At 47.2% G+C, this 22730-nt stretch overlaps 1 pseudogene; it reads right to left on the bottom strand.

The window, feature by feature from the left end:
* LOC118373766 (ovochymase-like) overlaps positions 1-22730 on the bottom strand; it is a 39595-nt pseudogene that overhangs the window by 475 nt on the left and 16390 nt on the right.

The raw sequence follows: 22730 nt of genomic DNA, 5'->3' as shown, positions 1-22730 counted from the left end.
CACAGGTAACAAATCACAAATAAGAAAAGTATTATTGAAGTAATGTAGATTTATCACATGTACTGTACTTAGTTACATTGACCAAAGTAATGCACCCTTGAAAAAAAATTACAATTTGTAACTTGAATCCACAGCAGTTCGCAGAAATCCAACAAAATATCCTCTATGAATTCTATTTCAATGTCATCTCTATAGGGTTATCGCTATGGTACCAACCTTGTGAGGTCAACCCTGCTCCACCGTAGATCTCCACGTAGTCCACACACTGTCCCAGCTGGTTCACGGCCTGCACCTCAAAATGGGTGAAGACAATGTGGATGTTCGAAGCTGAGGGGATGGAGATACGCCAGGTACACACAGCCTGGTCTAGGTAGTTGTTAGGCCAGTTGGGAGAGGTGAGTTCTCCCTGCTCACTGCTGAAGACACCTCCACATGAAGCTGTAGGAGGAAGTGGGAGAGAGGAGGGTGGGGAGAGTCTGTGTGTAAAGACTTTGTGTAAATCCATAAGAATGTTAGGTTTAGTGGTGAAGTTGAAGGTGCGCTAATGGTAGGAGTGTTGCTAATGGTGCTGATCCTAGAACTGTGCTTAGAGGCTTCTTCCACAAGGAACATCTGTCCATTCACCCAGCTCCACTCACCCTGTCTGGTGTCCACAGCCTTCCAGGAGGCCCTGAAGCCCAGCTCCACTCACCCTGGCTGGGGTCCAGCTCCAGGAGGCCCTCACCCACTGGCTGGGGTCCACAGCCTTCCAGGAGGCCCTGAAGCCCAGCTCCACTCACCCTGGCTGGTGTCCACAGCCTTCCAGGAGGCCCTGAAGCCCAGCTCCACTCACCCTGTCTGGTGTCCACAGCCTTCCAGGAGGCCCTGAAGCCCAGCTCCACTCACCCTGGCTGGTGTCCACAGCCTTCCAGGAGGCCCTGAAGCCCAGCTCCACTCACCCTGTCTGGTGTCCACAGCCTTCCAGGAGGCCCTGAAGCCCAGCTCCACTCACCCTGGCTGGGGTCCACAGCCTTCCAGGAGGCCCCGAAGCCCAGCTCCACTCACCCTGTCTGGTGTCCACAGCCTTCCAGGAGGCCCTGAAGCCCAGCTCCACTCACCCTGGCTGGTGTCCACAGCCTTCCAGGAGGCCCTGAAGCCCAGCTCCACTCACCCTGGCTGGTGTCCACAGCCTTCCAGGAGGCCCTGAAGCACAGCCTTCCAGGAGGCCCTCAGCCCACTGTCTGGTGTCCACAGCCTTCCAGGAGGCCCTGAAGCCCAGCTCCACTCACCCTGGCTGGGGTCCACAGCCTTCCAGGAGGCCCCGAAGCCCAGCTCCACTCACCCTGTCTGGTGTCCACAGCCTTCCAGGAGGCCCTGAAGCCCAGCCCAGCTCCACTCACCCTGGCTGGTGTCCACAGCCTTCCAGGAGGCCCTGAGGCTCCAGGGTGTCCACAGCCTTCCAGGAGGCCCTGAAGCCCAGCTCCACTCACCCTGGCTGGTGTCCACAGCCTTCCAGGAGGCCCTGAAGCCCAGCTCCACTCACCCTGGCTGGGGTCCACAGCCTTCCAGGTGGCCCTGAAGCCGGTGTCCACCACCTTGTTGTTGGAGGTGAAATAGAGGCTCAGTCTGTCACAGATACTCATTAGGTCCTGAGGGGGAATGTGACTGCAGTAGGTACCTACAAAGGAGACATAAGGAGGTTATAAGGTGACGTGGTGATGTTATAAAGATACATTAAGGGGTCATAAAGAGGTTATAAGGTGACGTGGTGATGTTATAAAGATACATTAAGGGGTCATAAGGAGGTTATAAGGTGACGTGGTGATGTTATAAAGATACATTAAGGGGTCATAAGGAGGCATGCAGTGCATCACTTAATTGGTCTCCTCTCCTTCTTATGTACTGACAGGATAGATAGAGAGAAGCAAGATCTTTCTTCTGATTTGAGACAAATCAAGGGTTTCAAAGGCTAATCAAACATTGTTGGCTGAATCTTTTTGTGCAAACAATGTCTCCTGGGCCTTAATCTACAACTGTCATTATGATAACGACAGTAATCTGTCTACTGTGATTAATGTTATTCAACTACCCTATCATCAAGTCCATCAATACGTGTCCTGGCTGACAAAGCATATCAGTTGTTGAAGAGACAAGTGCATTCTCTGTTACAGCTTTCTTGTCACAGTGTTTCATCTTGCCTTCCAATCAGTTGTACGGCTGCCAGAGGAAACAACTTGACTCTGAAATGTCATTTACTCTTAATCATATTGGAAAGTAATGACATTGACGTGTTTGAGGTGAGACACAATAAAGCACACAGTAATCTCATTTATCAGACACAAGTGACCCCGCAAATTAATCGTCAGACAGGGTGTGTGTGCTCACGCAAGCCACATACAAGCCACACACACACCCCATATCACCTACCCCCTCCCACACACACCAAAGACCCTTACATACGTACTACCTAGGCTGGCTAAGCTGTCGTTGATGGTAACCTTGTCGTTGAGACACAGCTGGGTGTCCTCCAGGGAGAAGTTGTGGAAGTGCAGGTGGACCAGTTTACCGTCGGGCACCTTGATGTGCCACTGGCAGTGGGCACCGTTACTGTAGCTGCCAGGGTGCCCCATGCTGGACAACACGCCGCTCTCGCCAGCCATGTCCTTTGACCCGCCGCAGCCAGATGCTACAAAGAGAGGAGGAAAGGGGATGGGAAGGAAGTTGAAGGGAGGACAGGAAGGGACAAAGAGAGAAAGAGGGGAGTCGGAGAGAGAGTGAGGGAAAAAGAGAGAAAGAGGGGAGTCGGAGAGAGAGAGCGGGAAAGAGGGGAGTCGGAGAGAGAGACAGAGGGAAAGAGAGAGAAAGAGGGGAGTCGGAGAGAGAGAGCGGGAAAGAGAGAGAAAGAGGGGAGTTGGAGAGAGAAAGAGGGGAGTCGGAGAGAGAGAGAGGGAAAGAGGGGAGTCGGAAAGAGAGAGAAAGAGGGGAGTCGGAAAGAGAGAGAGGGAAAGAGAGAGAAAGAGGGGAGTCGGAGAGAGAGAGGGAAAGAGAGAGAAAGAGGGGAGTCGGAGAGAGAGAGAGGGAAAGAGAGAGAAAGAGGGGAGTCGGAGAGAGAGAGAGGGAAAGAGAGAGAAAGAGGGGAGTCGGAGAGAGAGAGAGGAAAGAGAGAGAAAGAGGGGCGTCGGAGAGAGAGAGAGGGAAAGAGAGAGAAAGAGGGGAGTCGGAAAGAGAGAGAGGGAAAGAGAGAGAAAGAGGGGAGTCGGAAAGAGAGAGAGGGAAAGAGAGAGAAAGAGGGGAGTCGGAGAGAGAGAGGGAAAGAGAGAGAAAGAGGGGAGTCGGAGAGAGAGAGGGAAAGAGAGAGAAAGAGGGGAGTCGGAGAGAGAGAGAGGGAAAGAGAGAGAAAGAGGGGAGTCGGAGAGAGAGAGAGGGAAAGAGAGAGAAAGAGGGGAGTCGGAGAGAGAGAGAGGGAAAGAGAGAGAAAGAGGGGAGTCGGAGAGAGAGAGAGGGAAAGAGAGAGAAAGAGGGGAGTCGGAGAGAGAGAGAGGGAAAGAGAGAGAGAGGAGCAGGAAAAAAAAAGATGCCACGCCACTCCAAATCAACCAAAAAGCTTGATATTAGAAACCGATTTAGACCGGTTGGAACCAGTTCTCGAGTGGCAGAGCGGTCTAAGGCACTGCATCTCAGTGCGAGAGGTGTCACTACAGAGCCTGGTTCGATTCCAGGCTGTATCACAACCGGCCGTGATTGGGAGTCCCATAGGGCGGCGCACAATTGGCCAATCGTCGTCCGGGTTTGGCAGGGGTAGGATGTCATTGTAAATAAGAATTTGTTCTTAACTGACTTGCCTAGTTAAATAAAGGTTAAATAAATAACCTACTGTGCTGTTTGTACATGTCCATGCGGATGACATTCTCCATCCAGGGGATGTAGGCCGAGGCACGGGTGAACACAGAGGGTTTCTTGTCCATGATGCAGCCATTGGGACCAAAGCTGGTGATGCCGTGCAGCTCCCAGGGAGCGTTGGCAGAGTCCTGGCACACCAGGGGACCGCCCGAAGCCCCTGTGTCACATGACGAGGGTCAACAGCACTTCTTATTGATGACATCATCAACACAACCATGACATCATTAATCAAATCGTTTTTTTGTATCGTGTAATAACTGCATAAGTCAATGGATCATTTTTTGCATTATAGAGTATAATACTATGCGGGTATATATCCCACTTGAGTACCTGACAGACAGACTTGAGCTCATCAGGCAAGGTGTAGCCCATACAGATCATCGAGGTCTTGACCTGGAACCACCAGTAGTCCATCTTCATACAGGTGTTGAAGGGCACCACCGGCAGGGCCACCTGGTTCAGGGTCTCAGCCACTTTGGCATTCATGGAATCACCTGATTAAAAAAGATAGAACTGGTTAATTTATTGTTTGGTCCTCATCTACTTTGGCATTCATGGAATCACCTGATTAAAAAAGATATAACTGGTTAATTTATTGTTTGGTCCTCATCTACTTTGGCATTCATGATATCGCCTGATTAAAAAATATATAACTGGTTAATTTATTGTTTGGTCCTCATCTACTTTGGTATTCATGATATCGCCTCATTAAAAAAGATAGAACCAGTTAATTTATTTTTTGGTCCTCAGCTACTTTGGTATTCATGATATCGCCTGATTAAAAAATATATAACTGGTTAATTTATTGTTTGGTCCTCATCTACTTTGGCATTCATGATATCGCCTGATTAAAAAATATATAACTGGTTAATTTATTGTTTGGTCCTCATCTACTTTGGTATTCATGGAATCGCCTCATTAAAAAAGATAGAACCAGTTAATTTATTTTTTGGTCCTCAGCTACTTTGGTATTCATGATATCGCCTGATTAAAAAATATATAACTGGTTAATTTATTGTTTGGTCCTCATCTACTTTGGCATTCATGGAATCACCTGATTAAAAAAGATATAACTGGTTAATTTATTGTTTGGTCCTCAGATACTTTGGTATTCATGGAATCACCTGATTAAAAAATATATTACTGGTTAATTTATTGTTTGGCCCTCAGCTACTTTGGTATTCATGGAATCTTCTGATTAAAAATAAATTAGTTCCTCCAGTTAATTTACTGTTATCAACTGATAGTGCTTGACATTTATTTTAGACTAATCCTTTTTAGATGCTTTTTCATAGAAAACAACGGCTGTGTTTACACAGGCAGCCCAATTGCGATCTTTTTTTCACTAGTTGGTATCAGGTCAGCTCTGAAAAAGATCTGATTTGAAAAGATCTGATGTGATTGGTCAAAAGACCAATTAGTGAACCAAAAAAAGAACAGAATTGGGCTGCCTGTGTGAACGCAGCCAAAGACGTGTACAGCGAGATCAACGTTGAAATTCAGTGGATGTATTTTCAATTGTTAACCAACAGAGGGGGTGAAAGCACCAGGAGAACTGGAACCAGGATTGGCAGTATGGAAATAGGAAAACTGGTAAAGGAATGAATTATGGTGGTTGGATGGATTGTTGTATTTTGTTGTAACTTGTACGTGCTTGTATATATTTGTGGAAGGGAAGAGTCATATGTTTTTTTCTGACAGCAAAATTAGATCACAATCCTAATATCTTGCTCTGACTGTATCCCACTTATCTACACAATGCATATTGTAGCACACTTAACCCAACCCCTAGCAACCTCGTCAAGAGATTTGGATCACTGCATAAGGTGTTGGGTTGATAGGCGCTGGTCTGGGTTACCCCTCCAATATCCTGGTATCCTCCAATAGGAGTCACAATAAATGGCAGACATCACAAAACATCTCAAGCCCTCACCAGTCTTCATCTCCACAGCCGATGGCATAGCATTGATTGTATGTTCACTACACAACGCCTGTGTCCCAAATGGCACCCCATTCCCTATGCAGTGTGCTACTTTTGACCAGGGCCCATAGGGCTCTATATAGGGAATAGGGTGGAATATGGGACGCATCCTCATATGAGACAAAAGAGGTCACAGCAAATCGTGGACATCCCAGACCCCTCACCAGTCTCATCTCCCCAGCCGGTGGCGTAACACTTCTTGCCCCCCTCCAGGAACTCCTCCAGGGAGGGCAGGCAGGAGTAGGAGATCTGATTGCTGGGGTCACTTCCCCACCCAGCCTGACGAGGGCGATGTCGAACTCCACCGTGGGCAACGTGGGGTACTTGAAGCCCTCGTGGCGGTAGATGCCCGTCACGCCGAAGCAGCCCTCCGTGTCTCCTGTGAACGTCAGGTTGTGTTTGCCCAGGCACATTTTCCAGCGCTGGAGCTCGTCAGCGTACCTGGAGAGAGTGAGTCACATAGATCCTAATGTTTAGTGCACTCATTGTATAAACACACACACTGATGCAGACCTCCTCCTTAACATAACCACCCATAACTACATCATAGAAATTGAATGATTTGACTTGGGAATATACACTTTAAATGATCTATTTCTATGTACAAAACCAACCACCAACCAACAGAAAAACCTACAGTGTACAGAGTTCGTTGGCAGTAGCAGCATACCATCAATTCCTATCTATCAGCATGGTTCTCTGTGACAGGGCAGAATTAACTCTGTGGGTCATTATACACAGTTGGAGACATTCATTGGACTAACAAGACCCAGCACCAGCCCTGTAACAAGTCTTAGATAAGGACCTAGGTAATGGTTGTGACAGACAGAGGCATAGGCGTCCCAAAGAACTGCCTGTCTGCATTAAGATAATAGGCTCCAGACACAGGGACATTTTCTCAACTTTCATGGTCTAAAAATACTTTTCTGTTTACTTCACACGACACAGAACAATATTACACAAGACAATTAACAAATATATGATTGATGCAGTGTTTTATATGCACTGCAGAGATAATTGCTTGATGGAAAAGTGTTTTCTCATATGATCTTTATTTAGTATTTGTCAAGAGCTACAGTTTTTTCCCCCTATTGTAAATGTCTTTCAAATTATTTCCTTTTTTTCTTCAGCTCAGTGGTGTAAAGTACTTAAGTAAAAATACTTTCAAGTCCCAAGTACTACTTAAGTAGTTTTTTTGTAGATTTTTTTGACAACTTTTAGTTTTACTCCACTGCATTCCTTAAGAAAATAATGTACTTTTTAATCCATACATTTTCTTTGACACCCAAAAGTATTTAATACTTGTACTTTTTCTTTTGATACTTAAATATATTTGAGCAATTACATTTACTTTTGATACTTAAGTACATTTAAAACCAAATATTTTTAGACTTTTACTCAAGTAATATTTTACTGGGTGACTTTCACTTTTACTTGAGTCATTTTCTATGAAGTTATCTTTACATTTACATAAGTATGACCATTGGGTACATTTTACACCACTGTGTCAGCTCAATCAAATGTCAAAGGTACATTTCACACCACTGTGTCAGCTCAATCAAATGTCAAAGGTACATTTCACACCACTGTGTCAGCTCAATCAAATGTAAAAGGTACATTTTAAAATCTCAAAAGGTAAAAATGTATGCCAAAATCGTCTTGTTTTGTGCACACCATAGGGACATGCTGGCCTACATGTACGGTGATATGTACCTGTGACACAGTTGAGGGGAGTGCACATTTATAGGAATAGAATTACCGCCCAACACGGAATGGACCATTGAATTGAATGAGAATGTCTGTTCTAGTAATTCTGCCTCTGTGTCTACGTCCCAAATGGCACCCGTTTCCCTATATATTTCACTACTTTTGACCAGAGCCTATGTGTCTCAAATGGCACCCTATTCCCTATAGGTCCTGGTCAAAAGTAGTGCCCTAAATAGGGTGCCATTTGGGACTCAACCTGTAGTTCATTCACCGTATGAAGCAATGGGCAGCTGTCATAACCCAGTTCTTATGGATGAGAGTTCCTCCGCAGGTGTGGAAGAACTTGGGCGTCTCCTGACTGCTAGGCCAAACCTGGGTAAAATAAAACATCAGTTTTTAAAGTGATAGATCACCCAAATTATTCATTGAGATGTTGGTTTCCTTAGCCTGTAAGCAGTCTACGGACAAGGTACGATAGCAATCCATGCTATGGGCCGTGTCCCTAGACTGCTCACAGGGCAAGGAAACCAGTGTAATTTGTTTGAACTATTCCTTCAATTGTGAGCCAGTCGTGCCTATTTGTCTTCTAAAGGCCAAATCTGTGGGACAGACAGTGTGCAAACACACAACCACACACACGCACAAACAAGCATAGTTACGACGATGCCTCTGATATGATCAAAGTTGTTTTAAATAATGATGGGGTTGTGTTGAAGGGACCCTTCTCATTAAGTTTTATTAGCAGTGTGTGTGTGTGTGTGTGTGTGTGTGTGTGTGTGTGTGTGTGTGTGTGTGTGTGTGTGTGTGTGTGTGTGTGTGTGTGTGTGTGTGTGTGTGTGTGTGTGTGTGTGTGTGTGTGTGTGTGTGTGTGTGTGTGTGTGTGTGTGTGTGTGTGTGTGTGTGTGCGCAGTCTCAGGGTGTGTGTGTAATCCGAAGATGTCAATTAACAAACATGTCCCAACTGAAAGAAGTCTTGTCCCTGTGACGAGTGTAGCTGCATCATGATAACAGAGAATCTCATTCAAAACCTATTGGTGATATTGCCCTTGAGAGATGAGATGTTGAGTAAATGAATTCACTTGTTGTTGTAAAAAAGTTGACACATTTGTGATGTTCCCTGATGCATAATCACGTGACTTGGTTCTGGGTATATGCCTAAGACATGTTAGCAACCAGGCAGCCATTTTGGATTTGATTCTAGAATAACAGTGTTTGATGGATCTAAATGACCCTAAATAGAGTTTAGACAGACAGTGTCTCACCTGCATGGACACCTGCCAGGGCCAGGAGTGGGGGTTGGCTGGCTCTCCATTGACTATGCGGGTGTGGATGGTGGGGGGAATGGCGGGTTTGCCACATGTGGTTGGCCATTCTAGAGTAAAGGACCGAACAGTTGTTATCTTATCTGACATCAGCGATAAGACTATAGGGTTATTGTTTTGATAGCAGTAAGAATTTTTCCCAGTGTCATCTCCTCCCCTCTCCTCTCCTATTCCTTTCCTCTCCTCTCGGCTGTGCCCGACCAGAACCCCCCCCCCCCCCCCCGAGGCAGCCCGATGCACAGTCCATCTGTAAAACTCGATTTCAGCAATTGGCTTGGCAGGGACCCGGCCACCTGGGGCCCATCAAAGGGTAAAGAATGGGGCAAAGGGTAAGAGACAACCAGAGGGCAACTGCTGCACTAAGGGCACTTCATACTACACTGTCTGCATCCTAAAATGGCACCCTATTCCCTATACAGATAATAGTATACTAATTTTGACTGGAACCCTACTGGGCTCTGGTCAAAATCAATGCACTATAGAGAATAGGGTGCCATTTGGAACGTACCACGGTGTTTACAGCTCCAACAAATAATCTAGTTTTACTACACATCTTTACTACACCCAGGATTCTACTGTACTCTACAGACTGGCCACCTGAAGGGCTTTTGGGGGGCGTTACATGGTCTTAGGGTCGTTGTCCTGTTGGAGGGTGAACGTTCACCCCAGTTTGAGGTCCTGAGCGCTCTCACGCAGGTTTTGTAGAAACTGTAGAAACTATTACACTCAACGGAACGACTTGATTAGTGTAGTGTCAACAACGCAGCCACTGCCAGCTAGCCTACTTCAGCAGTACTGTATCATTTTAATAATTTTAGTCAATAAGATTCCTGCTACGTAAGCTTAACTTTCTGAACATTCGAGACGTGTAGTCCACTTGTCATTCCAATCTTCTTGCATTAGCGTAGCCTCTTCTGTAGCCTGTCAACTATGTGTCTGTCTATCCCTGTTCTCTCCTCTCTGCACAGACCATACAAACGCTCCACACCGCGTGGCCGCGGCCACCCTAATCTGGTGGTCCCAGCGCGCACGACCCACGTGGAGTTCCAGGTCTCCGGTAGCCTCTGGAACTGCCGCGGCCAACAAGGCAGAGTTCATCTCAGCCTATGCCTCCCTCCAGTCCCTCGACTTCTTGGCACTGACGGAAACATGGATCACCACAGATAACACTGCTACTCCTACTGCTCTCTCCTCGTCCGCCCACGTGTTCTCGCACACCCCGAGAGCTTCTGGTCAGCGGGGTGGTGGCACCGGGATCCTCATCTCTCCCAAGTGGTCATTCTCTCTTTCTCCCCTTACCCATCTGTCTATCGCCTCCTTTGAATTCCATGCTGTCACAGTTACCAGCCCTTTCAAGCTTAACATCCTTATCATTTATCGCCCTCCAGGTTCCCTCGGAGAGTTCATCAATGAGCTTGATGCCTTGATAAGCTCCTTTCCTGAGGACGGCTCACCTCTCACAGTTCTGGGCGACTTTAACCTCCCCACGTCTACCTTTGACTCATTTCTCTCTGCCTCCTTCTTTCCACTCCTCTCCTCTTTTGACCTCACCCTCTCACCTTCCCCCTACTCACAAGGCAGGCAATACGCAGACCTCATCTTTACTAGATGCTGTTCTTCCACTAACCCCATTGCAACTCCCCTCCAAGTCTCCGACCACTACCTTGTATCCTTTTCCCTCTCGCTCTCATCCAACACTTCCCACACTGCCCCTACTCGGATGGTATCGCGCCGTCCCAACCTTCGCTCTCTCCCCCGCTACTCTCTCCTCTTCCATCCTATCATCTCTTCCCTCTGCTCAAACCTTCTCCAACCTATCTCCTGATTCTGCCTCCTCAACCCTCCTCTCCTCCCTTTCTGCATCCTTTGACTCTCTATGTCCCCTATCCTCCAGGCCGGCTCGGTCCTCCCCTCCCGCTCCGTGGCTCGACGACTCATTGCGAGCTCACAGAACAGGGCTCCGGGCAGCCGAGCGGAAATGGAGGAAAACTCGCCTCCCTGCGGACCTGGCATCCTTTCACTCCCTCCTCTCTACATTTTCCTCCTCTGTCTCTGCTGCTAAAGCCACTTTCTACCACTCTAAATTCCAAGCATCTGCCTCTAACCCTAGGAAGCTCTTTGCCACCTTCTCCTCCCTCCTGAATCCTCCTCCCTCCCCCCTCCTCCCTCTCTGCAGATGACTTCGTCAACCATTTTGAAAAGAAGGTCGACGACATCCGATCCTCGTTTGCTAAGTCAAACGACACCGCTGGTTCTGCTCACACTGCCCTACCCTGTGCTCTGACCTCTTTCTCCCTCTCTCTCCAGATGAAATCTCGCGTCTTGTGACGGCCGGCCGCCCAACAACCTGCCCGCTTGACCCTATCCCCTCCTCTCTTCTCCAGACCATTTCCGGAGACCTTCTCCCTTACCTCACCTCCCTCATCAACTCATCCCTGACCGCTGGCTACGTCCCTTCCGTCCTCAAGAGAGCGAGAGTTGCACCCCTTCTGAAAAAACCTACACTCGATCCCTCCGATGTCAACAACTACAGACCAGTATCCCTTCTTTCTTTTCTCTCCAAAACTCTTGAACGTGCCGTCCTTGGCCAGCTCTACCGCTATCTCTCTCAGAATGACCTTCTTGATCCAAATCAGTCAGGTTTCAAGACTAGTCATTCAACTTCTCTGCATCACGGAGGCGCTCCGCACTGCTAAAGCTAACTCTCTCTCCTCTGCTCTCATCCTTCTAGACCTATCGGCTGCCTTCGATACTGTGAACCATCAGATCCTCCTCTCCACCCTCTCCGAGTTGGGCATCTCCGGCGCGGCCCACGCTTGGATTGCGTCCTACCTGACAGGTCGCTCCTACCAGGTGGCGTGGCGAGAATCTGTCTCCTCACCACGCGCTCTCACCACTGGTGTCCCCCAGGGCTCTGTTCTAGGCCCTCTCCTATTCTCACTATACACCAAGTCACTTGGCTCTGTCATAACCTCACATGGTCTCTCCTATCATTGCTATGCAGACGACACACAATTAATCTTCTCCTTTCCCCCTTCTGATGACCAGGTGGCGAATCGCATCTCTGCATGTCTGGCAGACATATCAGTGTGGATGACGGATCACCACCTCAAGCTGAACCTCGGCAAGACGGAGCTGCTCTTCCTCCCGGGGAAGGACTGCCCGTTCCATGATCTTGCCATCACGGTTGACAACTCCATTGTGTCCTCCTCCCAGAGCGCTAAGAACCTTGGCGTGATCCTGGACAACACCCTGTCGTTCTCAACTAACATCAAGGCGGTGGCCCGTTCCTGTAGGTTCATGCTCTACAACATCCGCAGAGTACGACCCTGCCTCACACAGGAAGCGGCGCAGGTCCTAATCCAGGCACTTGTCATCTCCCGTCTGGATTACTGCAACTCGCTGTTGGCTGGGCTCCCTGCCTGTGCCATTAAACCCCTACAACTCATCCAGAACGCCACAGCCCGTCTGGTGTTCAACCTTCCCAAGTTCTCTCACGTCACCCCGCTCCTCCGCTCTCTCCACTGGCTTCCAGTTGAAGCTCGCATCCGCTACAAGACCATGGTGCTTGCCTACGGAGCTGTGAGGGGAACGGCACCTCAGTACCTCCAGGCTCTGATCAGGCCCTACACCCAAACAAGGGCACTGCGTTCATCCACCTCTGGCCTGCTCGCCTCCCTACCACTGAGGAAGTACAGTTCCCGCTCAGCCCAGTCAAAACTGTTCACTGCTCTGGCCCCCCAATGGTGGAACAAACTCCCTCACGACGCCAGGACAGCGGAGTCAATCACCACCTTCCGGAGACACCTGAAACCACACCTCTTTAAGGAATACCTAGGATAGGATAAGTAATCCTTCTCACCCCCCTAAAAGATTTAGATGCACTATTGTAAAGTGGCTGTTCCACTGGATGTCATAAGGTGAATGCACCAATTTGTAAGTCGCTCTGGATAAGAGCGTCTGCTAAATGACTTAAATGTAAATGTAAATGTAAATGTTTTCATCAAGGATCTCTCTGTAATTTGATCCATTCATCTTTCCCTAAATCCTGACTAGTCTCCCAGTCCCTGCCACTAAAAAAACATCCCCACAGCATGATGCTGACACCACCATGCATCACCGTAAGGATGGTGCCAGATTTCCTCTGGACGTGACGTTTGGCATTCAGGCCAAAGAGTTCAATCTTGGTTTCATCAGACCCGAGAATCATGTTTCTCATGGTCTGAGAGTCTTTAGGTCACTTTTGGCAAACTCCAAGCGGGCTGTCATGTGCCTCACCCTGAAAGCCTGATTGGCGGAGTGCTGCAGAGATTGTTGCCCTTCTGGAAGTTTCTCTCATCTCCACAAAGGAACTCTGTAGCTCAGTCAGAATGATAGTCGGCTTCTCGGTCACCTCCCTGACCAAGGCCCTTCTCCCCCGATTGATCAGTTTGGCCGGGCGGACAGTTCTAGGAAGAGTCTTCCTAGAGGACAAAAATCAGTTAACCACCTAACTAAGAAACTCAATTTAACCTTGTGCAATACCCTAGATGCAGTTGCACCCCTAAAAACTAAAAACATTTCTTATAAGAAACTAGCTCCCTGGTATAAAGAAAATACCCGAGCTCTGAAGCAAGCTTCCAGAACATTTGAACAGAAATGGAAGTCTTCCGTCTAGCTTGGAAAGACAGTACCGTGCAACATTGAAGATGTTGCTCGATCATCCTATTTTTCCAACTTAATTGAGGAAAATAAGAATAATCCAAAATGTATTTTTGATGCTGTCGCAAAGCTAACTAAAAAGCAGTATTCCCGAAGTGAGGATGGCTTTCACTTCAGCAGTAATAAATTCATGAACTTCTTTGAGGAAAAGATCATGATTATTAGAAAGCAAATTACGGACTGCTCTTTAAATCTGCGTATTCCTTCAAAGCTCAGCTGTCCTGAGTCTGCACAACTCTGCCAGGACCTAGGATCAAGAGAGACACTCAAGTGTTTTAGTACTTTATAATGGCATCAGACTGAGGCTCTGCATCTGTCCTCGTGCTCCTAGACCTTAGTGCTGCTTTTGATACCATCGATCACCACATTCTTTTGGAGAGATTGGAAACCCAAATTGGTCTACACGGACAAGTTCTGGCCTGGTTTAGATCTTATCTGTCGGAAAGATATCAGTTTGTCTCTGTGAATGGTTTGTCCTCTGACAAATCAACTGTACATTTTGGTGTTCCTCAAGGTTCCATTTTTGGACCACTTGTTTTCACTATATATTTTAACTCTTGGGTATGTCATTCGAAAACATAATGTTAACTTTCACTGCTATGCAGATGACACACAGCTGTACATTTCAATGAAACATGGTGAAGCCCCAAAATTGTCTTCGCTCGAAGCCTGTGTTTCAGACATAAGGAAGTGGATGGCTGCAAACGTTCTACTTTTAAACTCGGACAAAACAGAGATGCTTGTTCTAGGTCCCAAGAAACAAAGAGATCTTCTGTTGAATCTGACAATTAATCTTAATGGTTGTACAGTCGTCTCAAATAAAACTGTGAAGGACCTCGGCGTTACTCTGGACCCTGATCTCTCTTTTGCCGAACATATCAAGACTGTTTCAAGGACAGCTTTTTTCCATCTACGTAACATTGCAAAAATCAGAAACTTTCTGTCCAAAAATTATGCAGAAAAATGTATCCATGCTTTTGTTACTTCTAGGTTAGACTACTGCAATGCTCTACTTTCCAGCTACCCAGATAAAGCACTAAATAACCTTCAGTTAGTGCTAAATACGGCTGCTAGAATCCTGACTAGAACCAAAACATATGATCATATTACTCCAGTGCTAGCCTCCCTACACTGGCTTCCTGTCAAGGCAAGGGCTGATTTGAAGGTTTTACTGCTAACCAACAAAGCATTACATGGGCTTGCTCCTACCTATCTCTCTGATTTGGTCCTGCCGTACATACCTACACGTACGCTACGGTCACAAGACGCAGGCCTCCTAATTGTCTCTAGAATTTCTAAGCAAACAGCTGGAGGCAGAGATTTCTCCTATAGAGCTCAATTTTTATGGAATGGTCTGCCTACCCATGTGAGAGACGCAGACTCGGTCTCAACCTTTAAGTCTTTACTGAAGACTCATCTCTTCTGTGGGTCATATGATTGAGTGTAGTCTGGCCCAGGAGTGTGAAGGTGAAGGGAAAGGCTCTGGAGCAACGAACCGCCCTTGCTGACTGGGATTCTCTGCCTCTAACCCTATTACAGGGGCTGAGTCCCTAGGAGGGGTGCGTCACTTGAGTGGGTTGAGTCACTGATGTGATCTTCCTGTCTGGGTTGGTGCCCCTCCTTGGGTTGTGCCGTGGCGGAGATCTTTGTGGGCTATACTCGGCCTTGTCTCAGAATGGTAAGTTGGTGATTGAAGATATCCCTCTAGTGGTGTGGGGGCTGTGCTTCGACAAAGTGGGTGGGGTTACAGGGCCTCCCGGGTGGTGCAGTGGTTAAGGGCACTGTACTGCAGAAGCCAGCTGTGCCACCAGAGACTCTGGGTTCGTGCCCAGGCTCTGTCGTAACTGGCCGCGACAGGGAGGTCTGTGGGGTGACGCACAATTGGCCTAGCGTCGTCCGGGTTAGGGAGGGGTTAGCCGGTAGGGATATCCTTGTCTCATTGCCCACCAGCGACTCCTGTGGCGGGCTGGGCACAGTGCGCGCTAACCAAGGTTGCCAGGTGCACGGTGTTTCCTCCGACACATTGGTGCGGCTGGCTTCCGGGTTGGATGGCGCTGTGTTAAGAAGCAGTGCGGCTTGGTTGGGTTGTGTATCGGAAGACGCATTACTTTCAACCTTCGTCTCTCCCAAGCCCGTACGGAAGTGGGTGGGGTTATATCCTTCCTGTTTGGCCCTGTTATATCTGTCTTATCCGGTGTCCTTTGTGAATTTAACTATGCTCTCTCTAATTCTCTCTTTCTCTCTTTCTTTCTCTCTCTCTGAGGACCTGAGCCCTAGGACCATGCCTCAGGACTACCTGGCATGATGACTCCTTGCTGTCCCCAGTCCACCTGGCCGTGCTGCTGCTCCAGTTTCAACTGTTCTGCCTGCGGCTATGGAATCCTGACCTGTTCACCGGACGTGCTACCTGTCCCAGACCTATTTTTTGACCATGCTGGTCATTTATGAACATTTTAACATCTTGGCCATGTTCTGTTATAATCTCCACCCGGTACAGCCAGAAGAGGACTGGCCACCCCTCATAGCCTGGTTCCTCTCTAGGATTCTTCCTAGGTTTTGGCCTTTCTAGGGAGTTTTTCCTAGCCAACGTGCTTCAACATCTGCATTGCTTGCTGTTTGGGGTTTTAGGCTGGGTTTCTGTACAGCACTTTGAGATATCAGCTGATGTGCGAAGGGCTATATAAATACATTTGATTTGATTTGGTTCCAAACTTCATCCATTTAAGAATGATGAGGCCACTGTGTTCTTAGGGAACTTCAAAGCTGCAGAAATGTTTTTAGTACCCTTCCCCAGAGCTGAGCCTCGACACAAACCTGTATCGGCGCTCTACGGACAATTCCTTTGACCTCATGGCTTGGTTTTTGCTCTGTCATGCACTGTCAACTGTGGGATCATATATAGACAGGTGTGTGCCTTTCCAAATCATGTCCAATCAATTGATTTTACCACAGGTGAACTCCAAATCAAGTTGTAGAAACATCTCAAGGATGATCAATGGAAACATGATGCACCTGAGCTCAATTTCTTGTCTCATAGCAAAGGGTTTATTTCTATATTTTATACATTTGCAAAAATTCTCAAAACCTGTTTTCACTTTGTTATTATGGGGTATTGTGTATAGATTGCTGAGGATTTTTTTTAAATACATTTAATCAATCAATTTTAGAATAGGGCTGTAACGTAGCAACATGCTGAAAACGCAAAGGGATCTGAATACTTTCCGAAGGCACTGTACATACTTACAGCCTCAGTGGGAACAGGCTGGGTAAGGGTTAGGTACCTACCTACAGTGATGTTGTCCCAGGGGTTAGGCTGTATAGGGGGCTCAGTGGGAACAGGCTGGGTAAGGGTTAGGTACCTACCTACAGTGATGTTGTCCCAGGGGTTAGGCTGTATAGAGGGCTCAGTGGGAACAGGCTGGGTAAGGGTTAGGTACCTACCTACAGTGATGTTGTCCCAGGGGTTAGGCTGTATAGGGGGCTCAGTGGGAACAGGCTGGGTAAGGGTTAGGTACCTACCTACAGTGATGTTGTCCCAGGGGTTGGGCTGTATAGGGGCCTCAGTGGGAACAGGCTGGGTAAGGGTTAGGTACCTACAGTGATGTTGTCCCAGGGGTTGGGCTGTATAGGGGGCTCAGTGTGAACAGGCTGGGTAAGGGTTAGGTACCCACAGTGATGTTGTCCCAGGGGTTGGGCTGTATAGGGGGCTCAGTGGGAACAGGCTGGGTAAGGGTTATGTACCTACCTACAGTGATGTTGTCCCAGGGGTTAGGCTGTATAGGGGGCTCAGTGTGAACAGGCTGGGTAAGGGTTATGTACCTACCTACAGTGATGTTGTCCCAGGGGTTAGGCTGTATAGGGGGCTCAGTGTGAACAGGCTGGGTAAGGGTTAGGTACCAACAGTGATGTTGTCCCAGGGGTTAGGCTGTATAGGGGGCTCAGTGGGAACAGGCTGGCTGGTTATGTACCTACCTACAGTGATGTTGTCCCAGGGGTTAGGCTGTATAGGGGGCTCAGTGGGAATAGGCTGGGTAAGGGTTAGGTACCTACCTACAGTGATGTTGTCCCAGGGGTTAGGCTGTATAGGGGCTCAGTGGGAATATCACCTACCTACAGTGATGTTGTCCCAGGGGTTAGGCTGTATAGGGGGCTCAGTGGGAACAGGCTGGGTAAGGGTTAGGTAACTACCTACAGTGATGTTGTCCCAGGGGTTAGGCTGTATAGGGGGCTCAGTGGGAACAGGCTGGCTGGTGTCTGTAGTCCAGTAGGCTCTGAAACCTTTCGCCTCCACAAAGAAGTCAGTATGGAAACGCATCACCAACTTGTTGCCCTTAGTTGTGATGGTGGCTGGGAGTTGGTCACCACACCATGGACCTTGTAAGCAAAAACAACAACAACACCAGATGCTTCTACTACTACTGCTACTTCTACTACTACTACTAATAGTACTACTACTACTGCTACTTCTACTACAACTACTACTACTGGATGTCATAAGGTGAATGCACCAATTTGTAAGTCGCTCTGGATAAGAGCGTCTGCTAAATGACTTAAATGTAATGTAAATGTACTACTGCTACTACTAATGCTGCTGCTACTACTGCTACTTCTACTACTACTAATAGTACTACTACTACTTCTACTACTGCTACTACTACTACTACTACTACTACTACTACTGCTACTACTACTACTGCTACTACTACTACTGCTGCTACTAGTGCTGCTACTAGTGATTTCATTTTCCCATACGGAAAATATATTAACCCCTACAAAAAATACATTCATTATAATCCACATAATTATTCTCATTTCCTGTTGCTGCAGGATTATTTTCCTGCTATAGCAATCTGGCTCAAATTAAGATTCTACATCTGTACTACTACTACTACTACTGCTTCTACTACTACTGCTACTAGTGCTGCTATTACTACTACTACCACTACTACTAGTGCTACTAGTGCTGCTACTACTACTACTACTGCTTCTACTACTACTGCTACTAGTGCTGCTACTACTACTACTACCACTACTACTACTACTAGTGCTACTACTACTACTCTGTAACTTATCATTTTATTTATAAATAACCTTTCATAAAATTGGGTAACAATGTGCTGATGGTACACTAGCTGCAGCACTATTCAATCAAATGTTTAAAATCACCATATTGGTGATATGTGGTCCTTCTGTAGCTCAGTTGGTAGAGCATGGCGCTTGTAACGCCAGGGTAGTGGGTTCGATCCCCGGGACCACCCATACGTAGAATGTATGCACACATGACTGTAAGTCGCTTTGGATAAAAGCGTCTGCTAAATGGCATATATTATTATTATTATTATATTTGTAATCACTGTGTTTTGTACTCTCAGCTCCGTCATTATAGATGTCGTACGCCACCATGTTATCCAAGCATTTGGAAGTGAAAATGTCCTTGGCTTCCACGTCGAAGTGGGTGAACGTCAGAGTTATGTTCTTCCCTTTGGGCACCTCCACAGTCCACATGCACTCGCTGGCCGCCTTGTAGTTCATAGGCCAGTTCTGAGACTTAATAACCCCTTTTAACTCATGGGAGGCCCTCCGCATCCCTGGATCGCAGTGGAATGAAGGTGGGGGTTAGTGTGTGTACATACTGTATGCATGTGTGTGTGTGTGTGTGCGTTTGCCCATTCATGGGTCAGTGCGTGTGTGTGTGTGTGTGTAAGTGCATGCAAATGCGTCCTTGTGTGGGTGTGTGTCTGAATGATGATAGTGGGCAGACGGGATATAAACAGATTAGAGTAGATGAGCTGCAGCCTCCTCAACATTAGCCAGAGAGCAGAGTAGAATTTACTCAGCAGTAAGCACAGTGTGTCACAGTGATAAACAGCCAGTGCAAGCCTATGCAATACACCCTAATGTAGCTGGTCGATCAGCCCTGGTATCTGGCTCTCCCTGTTTATTTAAAGATGGAGTGTATGTGTGTTTACTCAGATGGAGCGGGTCCGTGGAGTTTGGAACAGAAACGTTTAATACATCCACTTTACATACATATTGATATCTCTTTAAATGTGGGTGTTGACGCCCAAAACCTTGGGTGTTGACATCCATAAACTGAAATGTCTGAACTACTCAAAAACTGTAGTATAACGGCAGAAAACGGCAAGGTAAAACGGCAGTTGAAAACATTAAAGCTACCACATCAGAATGAATGACTTAACAAAACACAACTGCTCCTTCAGACCTCCTCACCCCTTTCCCAACTGAAATGTCAAGCCCTCTGATAGATCAATTATAATCATGATCAAATAATTTTCCCTCGTTTGACCAGTGTACCCTGACCTGTGCTTTCTCAGTACTTACCACTCATACGTCTCGTTCTATGACGTTGCTCCTGTCATAAATATGTCCTGGGAATCTAAAGTTCACTTTATGGCCGGTCATTATTAGTAGTGGAGCTGCCTCAGCGATATAAGGTGCCTCAGGTGTGTGTGTGTGTCTGTGTTTGTGTGTGTGCGTACAGATTCACGTGTGCACATTTGCACGTGCATGCGCATGTGTGTGCACGTTCGTGTGCATGCGTTTGTGTGAATGTGTGTGTGTGTGTGTAGCGGAGAAAGCTGGGATTATTACCGGCAATGTCCTCAGGATACACGGCCTCCCACTTGGCGGTGAAGCCTCGGTCAGAGAGACGTGAGTCGGACAGGAAGCTCAGGGACATCGTATTATTGGCACTGACCACCACAGGGGGAAGGACGTAGCCACAGTGTGTGCCTGGGATGGAGAAGGAACGGAAATTAGGAGTATTGGATTGGAGGAGAGGGAGAGGGAGAGGGAGAGGGAGAGGGAGAGGGAGAGAGACCTATTACTAATATAGAAACATAAGAGTAGTAACCAGAATTTCAAATACACAAATGTTAATTTCCATGCATACCAATATTGGTCTAGCAAAGATATGGAATCATTAGACATTCAATAGACATTACAGAGAACAGACAGATTTCTGATGAGGCACAGTCTTCTCATCGATAAAGAACATGTTAGTCATAATGTAAATATAACCTTGAAAAATAAGACACATCAATCAAATTGTTTCACGTCACCTAAAGGTCTACGGGTACAACATCTCAGAAAACATACTCCTCCCCTTTCAACATTTACTACTCCCTACGCTACCTCAGTAACTAAAGATGTTTTAAATTAAGGATATCAGAGTTTTGAAATGACACAGCACCAACTGAAGCGCGTACAATGGAGGAGTCTGTATTTCTATTGCCCTTTGTCTGTGTGGCAGCCTGGTGTTTTGCTCCTGTACTTGTTAGGTTTAATGTGTGCAGTCAGGGGCCAACCATGCCCTCCTGCTGAGCCCTGCTCCCCCTGGCAGGGGGTCGCGCCTGTTCTGACAGTTAGAGCTCCGACAGAGATCTCTGGTGAGGAAGGAACTGACCGTTGCACACACACACACACGCGCACGCACGCACATGCACACAAGCGCACGCACACACGCACATGCAGGAAGGAAAGCAAAATATCTGTCATCCTAAATGTTTTGACATCAGCTTGAATACCACACTGAATAGGATGTAGGGAGAAGTTGACCCACGTGAATCGTGGGTCAGTTAAAACATTTCCTCACTAATGCTTAAGGTTAGGATTGGGGGAGGGAAAGCTGATCCTAGATCTGTACCTAGGGGAAACTTCACCCCAGAGCACTAAATAGTGTTCTTTGGATGGTGTTATGACTTCAGCGTCTTCCAAGGGATATGTCTTCTTTAACGCAGAAACAAAGCTTCCTTTCTTTCTGCCCCCATTTTCTCTTAACTTAACACACACACACACACACACACACACACACACACACACACACACACACACACACACACACACACACACACACACACACACACACACACACACACACACACACACACACACACACACACACACACACACCGCAGGTGCAATTGTCTCCACTCTACTTCTGCTACAGAGTGTTGTGTTAGTTTTATCTCTATCAGACTCCAGCTTTCTGATGTGAATAACAAGGAGGTCACATTTACAGTTCCCTAGCCTCGCTCCTTCTCTGGGGAGAGATCCTAATCAACAGCTTTACTGCCCTGAGGACAGGAGACAGGCACTGGCACACTCAGCATACTAGCCTAGCTTGGTGCTTGGCGCTCTGTCCAGGAGTCAAAGTCCCCCCCCCCTTTTCATTTCAAGCAACGGGGCACATTCTGCTCAGCATATGCTTATCTGCTGTCTCTTGCTACTTGATTTGTTTGTTGTGTATATGTGTGTGTGTCCCTCATTTGACAAACAGCTTGTTTGGGAAATACGAGGGGGAGTGGGTCCATAGGTTATTGCCTGGCCCCCACTGCCGCCATTTGGGGGTTTGGCATAGTTTGGATGGGCAGGCACATCTTACTAACAAGAAACTAGGGGCTGGTAGCCATTTTGGCGTTTGGCTACAGATACTGTAGGTGGGTATTGTGGGTGGCTTGTCTTATCAATGGACTAATGGCTGTCAGAGAATACACTGGGTGCCATTTTGGGGCTTTCATAGAGACCGACGAGCAATTTGGACGGTCCATCTGAGTCTACCAAACAACAACAACAAACAACTAGAAGTGTCTGTCCTCTATGACACCATTTGGAGCCATTTTGGATCTCCATAATAACACATTAACAGGGGACCCAGGTTGGGTGGACAGGCTGTAACTTACCAAGCGCCTGGAGGCTGTCAGAAACTACAAGCTTGTCTTCGCCACACTGGCCCGCCTCTCCCGTGACGGACATGTCTGTGACGTGCAGTTTGACCTGGAAGCCTTCCGGAGCTGTGATGTTCCAGGAGCAGTGAAGATTCCCGGGATAGGCATCTGGGAATCCCATAGAATGGATCTCCCCTTTACGGCCAAACAGCGTTCCGACACCACCGCAGCCTGAGTCTGTAGCAGAGAACATGAAGCTTGGGTTAGTGATGAATGGACAAAGCTTAGGGCTATGGGAGACTCCCTCGAGCACGCACACACACAAAAATGACACACCCACCCTATTGTTTTGGCTGCATTCATTTTTATTTAAAGGACAACTCCACCCAAAAATATATTTTGGGCGTTTGTTTAATTAGTCCATTGTTGACATAGTCCCAAAATGTTTTGCTT

The sequence above is a fragment of the Oncorhynchus keta genome, chromosome 16 (genome assembly GCF_023373465.1).
Source record: "Oncorhynchus keta strain PuntledgeMale-10-30-2019 chromosome 16, Oket_V2, whole genome shotgun sequence".
NCBI lineage: Eukaryota > Metazoa > Chordata > Actinopteri > Salmoniformes > Salmonidae > Oncorhynchus > Oncorhynchus keta.
Note: the sequence above shows the minus strand (reverse complement) of the source record. Positions and strands in the feature narration are given on the sequence as shown.